At 63.8% G+C, this 16,517-nt stretch overlaps 1 protein-coding gene across 7 annotated transcripts in view; it reads right to left on the bottom strand.

Moving 5' to 3' along the window:
• The window catches only part of PRDM16 (PR/SET domain 16), a 298,034-nt gene that overhangs the window by 183,423 nt on the left and 98,094 nt on the right, over positions 1 to 16,517 (bottom strand). The gene's annotated exons all lie outside the window — the stretch shown is intronic.

A 16,517-nucleotide genomic window follows, 5' to 3' on the forward strand; every position in this document is an offset into this window, starting at 1 on the left:
TTTCAAGCGTGACCGTGTTTGGGAAGTTCCGGTGTGAGATTGATTTCACGTCCTTATCTTGTGGCTGTCCTGCTCAGGCGTGAAACTTCAGGGGATCAATGATGAATTTTTCTTCTCACTGGAACCAGAATTTTCCCATATTTCTGACAAAGACATCCAAAGGCTGCCTGGCATCGCCTACCCCACTCGCAAGCACGGCACAGAGGGTTCCCTTCCGAGTTCATCGAGAATTGCCAAGACGGCCTCGTCGGCGTGAGCTCCCGGACAGGCCCATCCACTGCCACGGCCCCCCCGCCCCCCGCCACGCGGGCAGACGGCGGCTGGCAAACATTCCACACCAGCCGCGGAGATGACGACCTTCGCGTCAAATAGCCGACGAATCCCAGGAACCAGGACGTCAGGTGGGCGGTGTCCCATCTCCCCTCTGCTCACTGAGACTTGCCACCTCTGTGCGGGGGCCGGCGGGGAGCCACAGGGGGCTCGGCTGACCCCGGCCTGTCGTGCCCACTGCGACCTAGCCCTCGGTCCCACTGGCCTCATGGCGACCCCGGCTCATCACGAGGGCCTGCTGGCTGCTGCCATCCAGAGGCCGGGTGGCGGGCTCGTCCCTGCTCAGGGCTGCACAGGACTGTCCGTCTGCTCTCTCTGGTCCCCCTGGGTCTCGTACACACCCGCATGGCAACTGGAGGAGGAAGAACCCACCTTCTCTAGGCCTGGGGGAGCCCCACTCAGGGACTAGGTCACATCCCTTGAAAAGGAGCAAGCGGTGCCCGGGCCGGAGGCCGTGTGCAGAGACGGGCGGCCTGGTGCCAAGCCCAGCGGTAGCAAGCGGCACAGGCAGCAGAGCAGCCACGAGCCGGGCACAGGACACAGTCAGGGGAGAACCGGGCTCTGCCGACCCCTGGGTGCATGGGTGCCTGCGGGTTCCCTGTGGGTACCCGGTTCTGGCCGACAGCAAAGGCACCTGCAGAGCGGAGCAGAAGCCGCTCCAAGGGAGGAAGCTGGAAAAGGCCAGGATGGACGCCTCCTTAGCCTCCCCGGGTGTTGGCGGAGGGCGGGTCTGCTGCCCAGAGGACATCTGCAATGTCTGCAGAGTTTGGTCGTCAGGACTTTGTGGGGCGGGGGGGCTGCTAGCACGCAGGGTGCTGAGCGCCGGAGCCGAGATGGCTGGGCCTGGGCGCCGGCAGAGGCAGCGGGAGGAGCCAGCTTTGAACAGAGTGTGAGACGCACTGTACGGGACACCCCACCTGCCCTCCTGTCATTCCCCCTAGAACCACCCCGGGCTCCCCTCACAGGCCCGGCACGTTCGCAGGCTACCCAGGGACCCGCGGTCTGAACGTAGAATACACTGGGCCATCCCCACTGTCTCCACGGCTGGGGAGCCCGGGACCACTTCACAGGCGGGTGCACGGAGGCCCCACGGGGAGGGCCACCACCGTGACAGGCTGCAGAGCTGCAATCCGAATCTGGGCGGTTGCAGCGGGTCTTGGGGCCGCAAAACCAGGCAAAGGGACTTCAGCTGCTGCCGCCCACAAGCACGACTTCAAAATATCCCTTAAAGCAAAGCCATCTCCTGCACCAGCAACTCCACGTCCCAGATGCACCGGCAGCTTCGAAACCCACATGCTGGTCTCCCCGGGAAGCTGGACCTCACGCATCTTCGCCACACGCGGAGGGGTTCTGAGGCCGTAAAGTCTGCTGTTAGGAAGGGACCTGGTCGACCACACGGCTGGGGAGCCCGCAGCCTGGGGCGCTGCGAGACATGGAGTTAAATGACCTTGTGAATTTCTCTCCAAATCATAGAAAAGGGAGAAACAGTGCTAAGCTAGAACTCTTCCTTGGGTGTTCGTTTGGAGACAGAGGATGCCCAGAAGGCAAGCTGCTCCCTTGGGGACATGTCCGCCTGCCTGGGAGCCCCCCACCCCAGGACTGTCCCGCGAGGTCCGGCTCCGGTCTCTGGCAGGGTCCTTTCCTCTGCCGCCTTCTTCCTCCTCCCCGTGACCAGGGTGCGTGTGCGAGACCGGTGTGTGTCTCAGACTCCCTCACGGGCGGCGGTCCCCAGAGACCTTCGCCAAGGCATGCCCCTCTGACCAGCCCAGGACCTCGCCCCTGATGCCCATCACTTCAGTTCCCTAGGAGTGATTCATTCACTGTTGCTCAGGAGAGAGATGTGGTTTGCAGACAGAGGAATACATTCACCTGCCATTTCAAAAAACATCCGCCCCCCCCACGGGCTCCTGAAGCCCCCACCATCTGCCACGTCAGCCCAGGGACCCCCAGGTGCTCAAAAGGGACTCCTTGCTGCAAATCAATGTGGATTTGCTCAACCCCAAAGACGTGGACCCATGCCCCCCCAGCCTGGGGCACACACAGCACTCCTCTCCCTCCAACACCTGAATAAACCTCTCCGGGAAAATCAGACACCATCAAAGACCCTGGGAGCTGGGCCGTCCCACGCTGCCGAGGAGTTCACGAAGGGCTCTGAGCTCGGACAGTGACTCTCAGCTTCCGGACGTCTCTCCAAGACCGAGGAGTTGCCACTATGCAGGCTGTGCTCCCGCCTGGGCCCTGGCCCGTGTGGGTAGGGGGACGTGAAGCCCGGGCACGGGCAAAGCCAGGCTCCCCAGCGAGTCCCAGAAGCGGAGCCACAGCGCCAGTGAAGCCCTCAGAGGCTTTGACACCAGCCGCCCGGACAGGCTCACAACAGTCCTATGGAGTCGCTGGCAGGAGAGGGAAGACCGGGCCCAGGTCTGGGAGGGTCAGCGGGCCCGAGAAGTTCTGCCACCCAAATCAGGTCTGTGGCCCCGGACAAGGGCCTTGCTAAGCAAACCAGGACAAGGGTGCCCCTTGGGGCCGCTGGCAAAGGGGAACGCGTGCGGAGGTCGACGGGTCCACGGCTCTGATGAACCAACAAGGAAACCACTGGTCAGGGCGAGCGGGACCCGCTGGGGTTCGGGGGGGTCATGGCTGCTCTGGAGTGGGGCCTCTGGATCGCCGTGACGTCCAGATTCGCATGAGACAGCGGCAGGGTTCAGACGTGCCCGCGGTTCAGGCCGGCACACGCCGCACGCGGTCAGAGGCACGGGTGAGCCAAGAGGCGCCGACCCCCGCCGTGGGGGCTTCTGGCAGCAAATCAGTGTCTGGAGGGCGCGCCCGCACCCCCGAGCCCCAGGCCAGCCTCGTGGCCAGCCTCGTGCTTAATCCTTACTTTCTTTAAAAATGGATTAGGAAAATCTCACGTGGAAAATTAATTAATGTGCGAATTCAACAAATATTTACAGAGCAGAGCACTTTGTCAGGAATCCCGCGAGTGCGGGGCCTGCGCACCCCACCCCCACTCTGCCCGTGCGTTGGGGGACGACGTCCCGAAGCATCCGTGTCTGAGTCAGCTCGCGAGACACTAACCCGCCACGTGAGCGCGCCGTGAACCTGCATGCCGGGTGCGGACGGAGGGCGGGGGTCCGTGGCCTCGGCCAGCGGGCTCCGCGGACGCCGCCACCGGCCCACGGCCTCCCGGGACACGTGCGGGAGAGGAAGCGAGGCAGGAGCTCGTCGGAAGGTCCCCGATGGGGCCTGCGATTGTGTCCGCCGTCACGCCTCCGCGGGCGCTGGGGATTACTCTCAATGCCCCTTTCCCGTGCGCGGCCTGTCACTGGCTGTAGGTAAGTATATCCTCCAGGAGCGGCCCCTGCCCCCAGCCAGACAAAAGTGAGCTCGCCGCCCCTTTCCCCAAGAAAAGAAGCCAGAGCCTTTTCATAGGCAGTGAATGGGGCCCCTCATTTAGGCCGCATTCTACCGGGCGCTTCATTTCCCCTTTCCCGCTTTGCCTCATTCAGGGGGGCTCTGACTTCAACTAATTCGATAACAATCCCGCCAGGCCTTCCCAGCCCCCGGCTCGGGAGGACATTGTCCGTGTGCGCGGCCTTCCCCCCGCGCCGGTCCCGCTCTCCAATTAGCCAACCGCTGGGCCTCTGTCCGTCTCCACGGCTTTCCTGCCACCCGCCCACTTTTAACCATTTCTCATTGAACGGGACTCCCGAGGGCCTTCGGGGCCGCACGCCCCCGGTGCCCAGGTCAGCGGACCTGGGGTCGGGCGGAGCGAAGACACGCGCCCGCACGGCCTCTCGGAGGCTGGTGTGCACCCCCTCCCGGGGCCTGCGCGGCCTTCGCGGGAGACCTGAGACACGACACAAACAGCTGTGCCTTGGCCCCCAGCCTCGCCCGGCGCCGGTTCGGGAGCAGCCCAGAGAGTCCTCCGGACGGGCGGTGCCGGGGGATCCAGGTGACCTCGCCGGCTGGCCCTGGGGGGGGGGGGTCTGTCTCCTCACGGTCAGTTTCCAGGGTGGGGTCTCGCGTGGCTCTCGTCCGGACGAGCGCGTCCCTCTCGGGTGCTGACGTCCCATCACTTTGCCCCGAAAATCGGCTTCTCCGGCTTGAGGAAGACGTTCCAGAGCCCGCAGGGAGCACTGCCGGCCGGTAGGGGCGCGCGCGTGCAGACCGGTGTGGGGGTGTGTCTGCAGGTGCCCACGTAGGTCCCCGCTGCTACCCCCACAGGGAGAATGTGGGGATTGGCTAAAAACGTGAGCCCTTAAAAAGCACTTTACCATCCTGATCTGTGCTGATTCCCCAAACCCGTCCTGGGTCTCTGGGCACCACGGTCTGCGAAGGCCCGTCAGGCACGGTCCCCCCCAACCCCCGCCGGGGGCCCCAGGCACGACATTTATGGGTGAGGCCCCCAGCACCACCTCGCGTCCCCCGTGCTACCTGGAAACGACCCGGCCCTGGTGTTCAACCTCCTAGGGGGGTGAATTCTGTCCCCCCAAATTCACATGTCCCAATCCTAACCCCAGGACCTCAGAACGCGGCCTGATGTGGAAACAGGGTCATTGCAGAAGTAACGAGTGGAGATGAGGTCCCACGGGGGTGGGGTGGGTCCGAGTCCAACGTGACAGGCGCCCCCAGAGAAGGGACACCGTGCACACCCCCGACGGCACGCACGAATGAAGCCGGAGATCGTGCAGCAGTGACTCTACACACCAAGAGGTCCTAGGCAGCCACCGCGCTCTGGGGGGTGTGGGGCAGGTCCCACAGAGAAGGGCCCGGGAACAGGGCGGACCCCTCACTGGGGGCGGGAGCCACTCTCCTCGCTGTCCGCTGTGCCGTGTTCCAGAACCTTCTGTCACAGGCTCCTTTCCCCTCAGGTGTTCCGTTCAGAAAGCACCGCGGTAGGGAGGCTCACCAAGACCGTTTGGGCAGCGAAGTCATTTTCACTGACTCAGTCCGGCGCCGGGCCGGGGGGCTTGGAACCGTCTGAGGGTCTGCAGCAGGTGTCCTTCTACACAAAGGTCCGGAGAAACGCAGGAAGCAGCCAGGCGCTCGGCTCCAGGGAGGCCGGAGGAGGCTCATGGGAACCTGGGGGTCAGTTGGCCCATCTGGGACAGGATACACACGCGGAGAGAGACCACAGCCCCGAGTTCAGCAGTGCACACCCGCGTGGCCTCCGTCCGTCAGAGAAAACTCTCCCCAGATCTTCCGTCCCCGCCTCGCCTCCAAAAGGTCGGCCCGTTCAGATGACGGGCCGTGGATGCTTTCGGGGTGACTGGTGTTCATCCTCTTGCTTTACACGCGGGGGACTAAGCCGAATGGGGAACAGCTCGGGTCTCGGCAGCAACCAGAGTCCTAGCCACCGGCCTCTGTCTCCCACGCTGTCTCGGAAAACCCCACAAACTCTCTGATGCTGATGAGGCACAAAGTATGTTGGTCCCTCGCCTGCTGGGTGGCAGCCACAGGGAAGCGCTGTCCTCCCCGACCTCAGCCCCGGAGGGCCCACGGCACGGCTGGACGTGTGGCGTCTCCGTTTATGAACAGGGGCCGCCCGAGCAAGGAGGCTGGAGGGCCTGGGGGTGCCCGTGAGAAGCGAGGACGCAGAGCTGCCGCCTCGGGTTGGGGAGCCAGAGCCCGGTGCCACGGAGGCCACGGGGCCTGAAGGGCCTCCTGCTTCGGGGATCCCAGTCCTTAGTGTATGTTCAGTCCCGAGTAGGAGTCAACAAGGACAAGACAATCCAAGACAGACAGGCAGGGGGTCAGTCCAGACAGACGAACCCTAAGGGGCCGGGAGTTCTCGGTTCCTTTCTGAGGCTGTGCGCGCCTCACTCCTGCAGCCAGGCACTGGCTCTGGGCTTTAGCTGGTGGCCTGGCCGGAGGGCTGCTGGAGTGACACACATTTGGCCGACGCGGGGGGCCTGGGGCCTGCGACGGGGCTGGAGGAGTAAGAGCAGAGACCACCACCCTCGGGTCTCGCAAGGCCCCCAGAGCCTCTGCGCCCCATGGCCAGCCAGCCCACGCTGCCACAGTTGGCGTGGATGCCCTGGTCCTGAGCGGTGGAGTGCGGACCTGGTTGGGGCTGTCCCACGGGCCACATGACTCCTGGGAGAGCAGGAGATGCCCTTGGGGCCATGGGCAGGCTGGTGCCTAGACCGGCGGAGGTTGGTCTGCGCAGAACGGAGATGCCCCCTTGGCTGCCGAGCGGCACATCACTGTCCCTGGATGGCCTTCTGGGTCGGCTCGGTGACGGTCACCCCGTGCCCCACAACAGTGGCGACCGCGCCGACGAGGGAAACCGCGCCTCCTTCCTCGGGGCAGCTCCAGTGATGATGACAACGGAGCCGGACGCCGTTGTCAAGTGCGGAACACATCCCTCTTCCACCCCTCCGGCCCGCGTGAGGGCACAGCGCCCCCGGGCCCCCTCCCCAGAGGGACGCGAGTCACCGAGGGCAGCTGTCACCCAGGCTGGGATGTGACCCTGCGTCTTCTTGCAGGCCCGACCCCACGCTTCTCTCCCCGACGCCGCTGTCTCTCCCCGCACAGGTCTCCTGGCACGGGGCTTGAGGTCGGTGCCACGCGCGGTGGTGGCCCTTCCTGGGAGGATGGTCAGAGAAACGGAGGTTCAGCGGGTTCTGCAGGATTTCCCGCCCGGACCTCCTGACCAGGCTGGCAGGGCCAACGCACGGCCCCTAAGCTCCCCTGCATGTTTAGGAGCCCTAAGCTCCTGCTTCAGTTCTGAGGTCTCGTACTGTCCTTGAGTCTAAAGGGCCACATCCATAGCCGTGTCCCACCACAGGCCAGACCTCGGTGCCGTAAAGAGCTGACCGAGGCTCCCCTTCCCCGAAGCCAGCCCTCACCGGGGACGTCGGTTGTGCGGCTGTGCGACAGAGGGTCCCTGGGAGCCTGGGCCGTCGCCACCGCGAGCTCTCCCCGCCGGAAGGACGAAAACAGAGGCCCCTCGTCAGCTCGGCGGGCGGTCCGACATCACCGCCTCCTGCGGGCGCCCCAGAGACGGAGGCCGGAGACTTGCAGCTTCCCCGGGGACAGAAAAAGAGGCGGACAGACGGTGGGGCCGCAGCCCTGAGCCCGCCGGGGGGCCCGAGCTACCTCGGAAAGCTCAGACTGGAGAAGGGGTCACCCAGGGCTCCCCAGGACTGTACGGGGGGGCAGCCTGGGCAGCAGTCGGGGTCCCCAAGGGTGTGACCTCTGGCCTCTCTCCCAGGCGTGAGCCGGGCATGCCACCCCCGGAGCTCCGGGGCTCGGCCCGCTCACGGGACCGAGAGAAACGCCCAGCCAGGCCGGGGAGCGCCCCCTGGGGTTCTTTACACACGCGAGGCTTCTTACAAGCTCATCTGGTGGGGTGCTTTTGTGGGAACCAAGTAGCAGGGGCCGGAGCAGCCGGAACCTTCTAGAAAGGGGAAGCACACAGCTCAAAGCGCTGTCTGCGCGTGCTGTCCGCCTGGCCCAACAGGAGGAGGACGGAGCAGTTGCCGTCCTCCTGGACCTCAGGGGCTAATCCTGGGGGTGCCGGGCCCGGAAGCCGTCCACGCCCTTACTGCTGCTTGCAGTCCGGGTCCCCTCTGGCCCAGAGTGGTCAGGGGAGGCGGCGGAGCCACCCACAGGCCCCGCCCTCTTCCGCAAACACCTGGCCGCGTCTCCCAGACCAGTCCCTGCGCTCCCCACGGCCATTTCCTGCTTTGGCCCGGACCCGAAGGTGCCCTCAGAAGATGAGGACCGCCAGGCATCCTACCCCACCCCCCCACCCCTGTCCCCCTCCTGGCAGCCGCCTCCGGGGCCGCCGCCGAGGGCCTGGCTGAAAGGCAGGCTGATGAATTAGTCTAGAGGGAAACAAGGCCGCTCCTACTTGTAAAAGGTCACGGCGACTTTGTTCTGGGTGAGGGTTTATCTCGGCTGCTGCAGGGACAGACAATGCCGCGGGGCTAAACTGCAGAAATCTTAGCTCCTCGTGAAATGACGGTGCTGATAAGCCCGGGGGCGTAGAAAGATCTAAATGGGCAAGGAGTGATGTGGTATCTGGAACACGACCGAGCAGAGATGGCGTGTGCAATTAAACTGGGCATCGGCCCAGACAGGGGACGCGCGGTCTGTGAGCCAGACCCAGGTGGCTCCCGCCGAGGGAGGACACGCGGGCCGGACTGCAAAGGCGCCAGGGCACGGCCGCTGGAGCGCTTCCCTGGGAAATGGTGACACGCGTGGTGGCTGTCGGGGCCCTGGCACCCCGGAGGACACCCCTGGACACCCGACTCTCCACACCTTTCTTCTGGAGGAGGAGACGCCCCCAGAAACACCGGCGTGAATCCTGAGGACCCACGTTAAAAATTCCTTTTAGGCTGTTTTATTCGCCGCGTTCTGCAGGGTGTGAAAGGCCCGGTGGGCACCGCGTGCAGCACGGCCCCGTGGCTTGCAGATCTGACGCCCGCCCCCACCAGGCCTGCGCCCACACTGACCGCCCCCCAGCCGAGAGCCCATCCTGGGCCGACCGGACCCTTGACTAGGCGAACACAGCCGTGTCGTCATGCATGACACCCGGAGGGACGGATGACGCCCGCGCCGCCCTGCGCCAGCCCGAGCAGAGCAGAGTGGGTGCCTACGGGGTCCCTCGGTGGTGTAAGCCTGTGTGCTGCCCGCGGTTTGGGCTGAGGCCGAGGTGGCCAGTGACGTGCTGAGAACACATTCCTAACCCAGGGGTGACCGGTCACAGAAATTCTCAACTGGAGAGAAGCTCTGATAAGCAGAGGCCAGGCCTGGCTGGGAGGTTCACGCCCTGGTCCCATGACCCAGGGAGACCTTTTATGGCCTGCCGGCGCCTGGGACTCTCGTCCGACCCAGAGGGAGGGAGGCCCCCCCGAGGGGCTGGACCCCGGACGGCCAAGGCCATGCTGGGGTTTCCAGGGAGCTCCCCGGCCGGCGGCTGTGCACACTGCTCCCTGGGGGCCCTGCTGCTGGGGACTGTCTACTGTCTACATATCACTGCTGCCGGTGGCTCCCTGGCAGGTGCATCCCCACCACGGCCTCCTGCCCAGGGGTCAGCCCACAGGGGACCACCAGCACCACCTGCGGGCCTGAGTTCTGCCATGGGGGTCAGGCGAAGGAGCTCGACCTCACTGCACATCCCCCTTGGATGGGGGAGCCGTGGCCAGGCCGCCACCCGCTGGGCATGGAGTGTCCACGCGGGCCAGGGGCATAGGGAGGACTTGGCTGAGCCCCCGCTCCTGGGAGGAGCTGGTTACGTGATCTGCGGGGGCACTCGGCAGGGTCCTGAGTCTGACTGCTGACCCCTGTGCCCCGCTACTGTGTGACCCTGCGTGACCCGCCCTGCCAGGGCTTCGGGCTCCAGTCCATACCATGAGAGCAAGCACAGTGTTGCCCCCCGTGCTTTCCACACACGGAGCGGTGACTATTGCAGCCACGGGAGGGGTCACGGCCACAGGAGGGGCCCACGTGCAGGTGTGAGAGTCCCCGGGAGCCCCTTGCTCATGCTGGTGATGCTGGGCTGGCCAGGTCCCCTCTGTCTGTCCCCTGCCCCCTTGGTTACCCCACCCCCACTCGGGCCTGACAAGCTCTGTGATTCAGACAGCTTCGGTGCCCCGCTGGCCTCAGGCCTGCAGGAACGTGTCTGACTGGGGTCCTGGGGGTGAGGAGGGGGAGGCACCTGGAGGCGGGGGCAGGAAACTCAAAGTAAGCCCCCCTTGCCCCAGGACTCGGGTCCAGAAGGGACTTCCCTGAGTGTCAGGGCTCCCATGGTTAGGGTTAGGTTAGGTTAGGTTAACGACCCCATAGGTAGTTAGGGGCGCGCTCCTGGGGGCCCCCACCAGAACGCTAGCAGATTCACCCCAAATCTGCATTTTGAAAGCTCTGGAGGCTGTTCAGCCCAACGCTTTGGGACCCAAGCCCGAGGTGAGCAGGCGAAGCTTGTGCCCCTCTCTGGCCTCTTCCAAACGAGGCCTGGTGTGCAGAGAGTGGTCCAGGCTGTGCCCCAGAGGCCGACCGGCTGGGCAGGCCCTGCCTTGCAGCTCAGGCCCGGACATGCCTCAGCCCCAGCCGGGCCCCGGGCGCTCGGGGGCCACGGCCGAATCCTGACTCCAATGTTCCCTCTGGGCTCTGGAGAATGCCCCGTCGTCAGCAGCAGGGCCCTGAGGGGGCCGGCTAACACCGCACCAGGCCCCTGGCCGCCCACGGAGCTGGGACATGGGATCCCTTTACGAACGGCAGAATGAGGACGGATGCGTGGACCGCGTGGGCACAGCGCGGGCGCCAGGGATTGTGGGCCGCCCCTGCGCGGTAAGCCTGGGCCGGCCTCCCCGTCCTGCCCAGCACAGAGGCACCAGGGGCTTTGTCACCTTCTCTCCACGTACCGTCCCCTATTTTCCTGGAGGAGAGACAGACAGACAGGAGGGGGTGACCGCGCTCAGCTCCCCGGTCGGGGCCTTCCGAGCCAGCGGGAAAGGGCTGAGCCAGGGCCCCCTGGGAACGGGCTGCTGAGCAGAGCAGAGGGGAAGCTGGCCTGTCCCCCGCACCGTCTTCCGACGGCGCATCAGGCTTTTCCACGGCGCTGCCTCCCAAGCAGGCCTGTCCAGAGCAGGGATGGGGCTGGTTGTCGCTGTGTGTGAGCGAGAGAGATGCACAGGGTAAAATACCATTTAAGAAGTTGGTATTCGGGACGTCTCTCAAATATGAAAAGAAAATATTTATTTCCTTTTTCGCTTGTGAATCAGAATGCTCTATTTAAAGAAAGTACCCTCTGCTGGGTCCTGTGGCTGAGTTATTACCCCTTAAGGAAGTAAGGAGAGGGCTATCAGGGAGGTATTCTGAGTCACTCTCTCCCCTTTCTTCTGAAATTCCTTCTATACCCGCGCCGCGGAGCTGGGCCTAAGATAGTGCAGGATCCCACGGCATTCTTGGGCTGGAAACGTCTGGACCCGATGTTACGGTGCTCGGGTGATGGCAGGGGGTGTGGGCTGAGCGGCTCCCAGAGAGCAGGGAGTCCGCGAGTGGGGTTCTGGGCGCGCACACCAAGGCCAGGCCCTGTTCCCACGGGGTGTGGTCCCTCGGATCCAGACACCCATTGGCCCAGGGACGTGCCCCGAAGGCATGGCTGTCTGGGTGCTGTTTCCGAGCGGTGCGAGCATCGACGGAGCCACAGACTTATGACTTCCAGGGCATACGGTGTGTCTCCTAAGCACATTCAGAAAGTCATCAGGGGAACATCACCCCACATGTAACCCTGCCAAGTCATCAGGGGGAACATCACCCCGCATGTAACCCTGCCCAAAATAAAACTCCAGGCCGCCCAGACACAGAGTAGAAAGCAGCAGGGGTGAGTCGGTGCCAGACAGAGGACAGCACGGCAGGGAGTTTCTGACACTCCTGGGACCGGGGCCGGGGTGCTGTGCCCAGCGGTCCCCAGTGTGCTGAGAGAAAGGACGGCCAAGACTCGGGGCCGAGAATACCAGGATCAAATACTTAACCCGTGAGCTGTCAGAGCGGCAGGAAGCCACAGAGCAGAGCCCGCACGGTGGGGGCAGCCACCCCCCTTCTGGGGCCCACGCGGCCATGGCTCTTACCCCTGGCCGGGATGACAAGAGAAACACGTAGTGGGGCGGTCTGCAAGCCGTCCCAGCACAGCAGGAGAGCCGCTCAGAGGAGGCTCAGGCACAGGCGCCCGTGTGGGCCGCAGGGAGCCTGGATGCCTCCCCTGGTGGGTGGGGGGTGGCCCCGAAGGAGAGCCTATCTCGGGGCAGCAGCGGGCGGCGTCCGCTCAGTACCTACGCGCCCTCAATGGCCCGTGCTCAGTGTCACGTCCCACACCTTTCCGGACCCCCACAGACTGAGCACGCTGGGCGACGGGGAGGCGGTTTCTGGAGACCCTCTGCCTGCCAGAGCCGCCAGCTCCAGGCGGGGTGGACCGCATACCTCCTGCCTGTTGGAGGCCGGAAGCCCAGTCCAGAGTTTTCAGCAAAATCCAAAGGTGTGTGTGCGTGCGCATGTGGGTGTGGATGTGTGTGCGTGTGTGTGTACATGCGTGTCTGTGTGCATGTGTGTCTGTCTGAAGGTGCACATGCTCAGGCACTCGTGTGCGTGTGCAAGCGTGCATGTGTGTGCATACGTACACGTGTGTGCGTGTGTGTCTGCAGCCGCATACGCGCGTCTATGTGCATGTGTCTGTGCGTGTGTGTCTGTGTGCGTGCACACACGTATGCGCATGTGTATCTGTGTGTGCATATGCAGTGGGGGTGCACATGCACACCCACACGTGACCACGCGGACGCAGGTCTGCGTTGGTAGCTGAGCGTGCGGCGGCGAGGCGAAGGTGTCGAGACGAGGGGGTGCCGGGGAAGGAGAAGGAAGCGAGGTTCCCGCCGAGACCCTGGATCAGAGGAGGAAGAGGAGGCCACAGGTCGGAGCCACGTGGCTGTAGCCCTGGAGGGTCTGTGTGACATCCCAGCACGCCTGGCCGGATGAGTGAGAAGCCAGGGCGTGGAGGTCGGGTACCCCAGGACTCCTGGCCCCCCGCCCGGGCGGCTGGGGGAGCTTCCCGAGTCCTGGGAGAAACTAGTTCTCTGCTCTAGTGTGTGCCCCTAGCGCCTTGGAGAGACTCCATCCTGGCGATGTGAGAGGCTGGACGGTCACCACCGTGGACAGCCCGGCGCACCGGGCTTCATCGCCAGCCTGCACCCTGAGCCACGGTCAGCCTCCAAACTTCTCATTTGAAGGATGCTCAGCGGCTACCTCGGAAAAGAAAGCGTTGCTTTTCTAAAATGCATGTCGGTGGACAAGCATGGATGGACAGAGAGGCAGCTTCCTCGGAGCCCCAGGCCTGTCTCCAAGGGTGCGTGTTCTGGACCATAACATACCCTTAAATGCACAGAAGTTTCTCAGCATCCAAGAGTGCAGGGCTGGGCCATAGGTAGCCTGGCATCTCTGGGTGTCCCGGCAGCCCTTCGTCCGCGGGGCCTGGGGGTTCCTGGAGGAGGGGTCTCGCTCTGCGATGGAACAGCAGCAGTCACGGCAGCCTGAGGCTTTGGGGCTGATCCCGCCTGTGACCCCAGACCTTCCTCTATGGCCTGGCCCAGAAACAGCCCGTTTGTTGATTGAACAAACGAACACACACATTATTATTCAGACATGAAAGCCAAGGGATGAGGTCATCTACTTGAGTGAACTCTGCAGATAAATGAAACCCCATCGATTCACGTGAACGTTTTCCAGCAGCCTCTCAAACAGGGGCAGACCATTCACTCAGCAGCCGATATCAGAACACCCGGTCCAGGCCAGGCCACGCTCTGGGCGCCGGAGAAGCTGCCCTCAGCCGTCTCTCCGGGGCAGACGCGCCCTCGAGGAGGAGGCACACCGAGTGCGGGCACTGTTGGCGCGAAAAGGCTCCTCCCCGCCGGGTCCCGCACGATGTTGCCCACCTGCCGCAGTACGGAGCCCGGTCCGGTGGTGTGACGGAGGAGCCCGCTCTTAATTAGCAAAATAAGCAGCACGATGAAAAATGTCATGATTTACTCAACAAATGATCAAAATCATTGTTTTTTCAGACCCTGAGGCAATCAAACGCAATCACGGGGTGATTTATTCTGGGCAGAGAGAGCGGTGGCGGCGTCAGCCGGCAGCTGCATCTGAGCAGAGAGGGGCCGGGAGCTCGGGTACCTCCCCAGGCGGGGCTCAGACCGCCACGCTCTGAGATGGGTCCTGGGGGGCCGTGGCTCACAGCCCACTCTCCCCCACCAGCAGCAGGGCTGGCCAGTCTGGGGCGCAGGGGACCCACCCGATGTCGGAGTCACCTCCTGGCATGCCGCGAAGCCCAGAGGAGAAGGGAGGTTCAGAGTCACACACTGTCTGACGCACACGTGGGAGGGAGAAACCGCGTGCGGACGGTGCGAAAGACACACGATGAGCAAACGAGACTACGAAACGAGAAGAGAAAACTGGACCATTTTCCGGACTGGTCCAGAACAAGAATTTTGCTCCCAGGGTAGAAAGAAAATTGTGTCCATGGTGTCCCCCAGTGACGGTGAGAATAGTCCATTAGACTTTGATTTTAAGCCAGCGTCTGGCTTCTCCCTCCCACGCTGTGCCCCCAGACCCAGCCCTCCCCACCGCACACCTGACCTCCCGGCCACAGACCCGCCGCCGCCCGCCCTCGGGGTGCAGACCGTCCCCGGCTCTCCACAGTCTCCTCTGCCATCCTTGCTAAGTGTCATCACCATCACTCTTTCTCAGCAAATGAATACTCTGTCAACTGCGGTGAAATCAAATAGCCCTGATTTATACTTAATTAGCAGTGTGAGTGTGACCAGTTAGACATCCGACGCGCAGTGGGTCCCAAGATGACGTGTGCTCCCGCGCTGACCCTGGGCCCTGCCTCCGACGGTCCGGGGCCCGTCCCCTGTTGATGCGACGCTTCAGCACCAAGGTTCTCCACCTCCCAGTGCCTTGCGAGTGCACCGTGAGCCCAAGGGGGCATCTCCACGGGACGGCAACCCCGGCGTCTGCCGCAGTCAGAGCGCCTTGTTAGCATTCATGACTCGAGGCTCCCCGGAGGCCTCTTTCCTGTCTAGAGTCACAGAAAGACCCGGGACTCCCCGCCCCAGGCTCAGACCCTGTTGGCAAAGGCAAGGACAGAGCCTAACTGAAGGGGCAGCTGAGCCACCGGTCCGACGGAGGAAGGGACAAAACAACAGGAAACCACAGTCACGTGGGGACACGTGGGAAATCCATCAGGATGCTCCCTTATGAGGGACAACGGTTGGTTTTCCCGCCCCAAAGACCCAAACTGAGGTCCGGGGGATCCAGAAGAAACCGCCTGGACCTATTTATTTCAGGCACGAGTGGGTCTGCTCTGAGTTTTCAGGGTGCGCGCCTCCTCCCCTCTCTCCTGCATCTGGGGAGGCAGAGGGTTCCCGAAAATTCCGCCATCCGTCCTAGGTCGCCAGGACAACCCACACGGCTGCTGGGACCCCGCGTGACGGAAGGCCACAAAGCCCCAGGTGGGTCCCAGAGGCAGGTCGCCGGCGCCTGAGCTTGCACGGAAAACAAGGTCAGCCGAGATAGCTTCGGGGTGTGTCAGGAACACTGTTTGAGGACGTGGGGCTGTGGGCAAATAGTCCTAAGTGCCAGCATGAAAGGCGGCTGCCGGGGCACGAGCACGGAACAAAGCCGGCCGCAGACCGGGCAGCAGGAGAAGGCTCCCTCCCGCAGAGAACGAAGCGGAAGTCAACAGGCAGACCCTCGCGACAGCGGTACCAGGCCACGCACGGAGCGAGCAGAAGCGATACGGGCCGTTTCTTTAGCAAAAGAGCAAACAGAAACTTGTACCAGAGCAGACAAGGGCAAAGTGGCTTCAAGGTCACCCGGAGCACTCCCTGCGGGGTTCAGGTGCCCTGTGCCCTCCACAGACCGCCTGCTAGTTAAGCCGGGCACGTCTCTCCGAGCCGCTCCGAGAAACCCCGGAGCCCGGCTCCCAAGCAGCCAGGTGGGGAGGACAGAGCAGGCCGAGTCTGCAAACGTCTCCTTGTACCCTGGGGGGTGACCCCGGGAGCGGCGAAAGAGCCACGCGCCCACAGAGACCTGGGATCTCCAACTCCCTCGCTACCCACCACACCCTGCTCCCAGGCCCCTGGCTGGTCTGCTCTGAAGGGGAGCCCGACCTTGAGTGGCACACCCCTGTGTGCCGCCTCCAGACAGCAGGGGATGCACTGGCCTTCACCCCTGGGGTGTGGGGTCGTCCCATCCCTTCATCCATATGGTCAAGCCACTTCTCATTTAAACCTTCAAACCCTGGACTTTCGGCGGGTGCCCCCTGTGGCCGGCGTCCACACCCTGTGTGCCACCACGGGCCACACCCACCCGCCACAGCGGGCCCTCTTCCCTCTGTGGACTCTTCCTAGTGCTTTCCTACAGCCGAACTCCGGCAAGTGCTTTTGGAAGCTGTGAAACCCCCAGGAGGAATCGGGGTTTCTGCCTTTTCCGCCCGGGCAGGGCACCTGCCAGAAACACCACGGAGCATGGGCTGTGCAAGGCCGGCAGAGCCGCCTGGGCCGGCGGGGAGAACACTTCATGGGGCCTGTGGTCCCCATGACGATGGCTCGCAAGACCCCCAAGCCCTCGAGGGATGCTTCTGGGGATGGCGGCACCCCTCACCTAATAGGCCCCTCTCCTGACCACAC

This window comes from Mustela erminea, chromosome 10 (assembly GCF_009829155.1).
Source record: "Mustela erminea isolate mMusErm1 chromosome 10, mMusErm1.Pri, whole genome shotgun sequence".
In the NCBI taxonomy this organism is placed as follows: Eukaryota; Metazoa; Chordata; class Mammalia; order Carnivora; family Mustelidae; genus Mustela; species Mustela erminea.